This window comes from Meleagris gallopavo, unplaced genomic scaffold (genome assembly GCF_000146605.3).
Source record: "Meleagris gallopavo isolate NT-WF06-2002-E0010 breed Aviagen turkey brand Nicholas breeding stock unplaced genomic scaffold, Turkey_5.1 ChrUn_random_7180001882452, whole genome shotgun sequence".
Taxonomy (NCBI): Eukaryota; Metazoa; Chordata; class Aves; order Galliformes; family Phasianidae; genus Meleagris; species Meleagris gallopavo.
This window is the reverse complement of record NW_011146618.1, coordinates 1-430: the sequence shown is the minus strand read 5'-3', so window position 1 is coordinate 430 and position 430 is coordinate 1. Positions and strand designations below refer to the sequence as shown.

Sequence of the window (430 nt, the reverse complement as noted above, 5' to 3'; positions counted from 1 at the left end):
CCCCCCCCTTGGGCAGCATCCAACTTGTACATCACACCACCATCCACGGTGACACGGAGGAGCTGAGGAGCATGGCCCGCAGTCGCGACGTCCCCCGGCCGCTCTCCACCCTCCCCATGTTCAACGTGCGCACGGGGCAGCGCACCAACCCCATGGTGGGACCCCCCGATGGGGCTCGGGACCCCCTGATCCCACAGCAGCGGTGAGCCGGGGGGTGAGCATGGGGGAAGCCCCTCTCTTTTTATTATCCTTTTTTTTTTGGAAGGGGAATGACCATTTTCTCCCCATTTCCAGGTAACAGGCAGCGTGGCTGTGCCCCCCCCTCCCCTCCCAGGATGAGCTTGCTGCGAGCTCCTTTCTGCGAGCTGGTTGGGGTGGGGGGGGATTTTGCTGGTAAAATTTGGCTGTTTGCAATGAGATGCGATTCCTC

At 61.4% G+C, this 430-nt stretch overlaps 1 long non-coding RNA gene across 1 annotated transcript; it reads left to right on the top strand.

Moving 5' to 3' along the window:
• Nucleotides 1-7: 7 nt before the first annotated feature.
• LOC104916313 lies at nt 8-417 on the top strand. Its single transcript, XR_796570.3, has 2 exons — nt 8-202; nt 295-417. It is a non-coding gene; the product is annotated as an uncharacterized LOC104916313 (long non-coding RNA).
• Nucleotides 418-430: the final 13 nt, after the last annotated feature.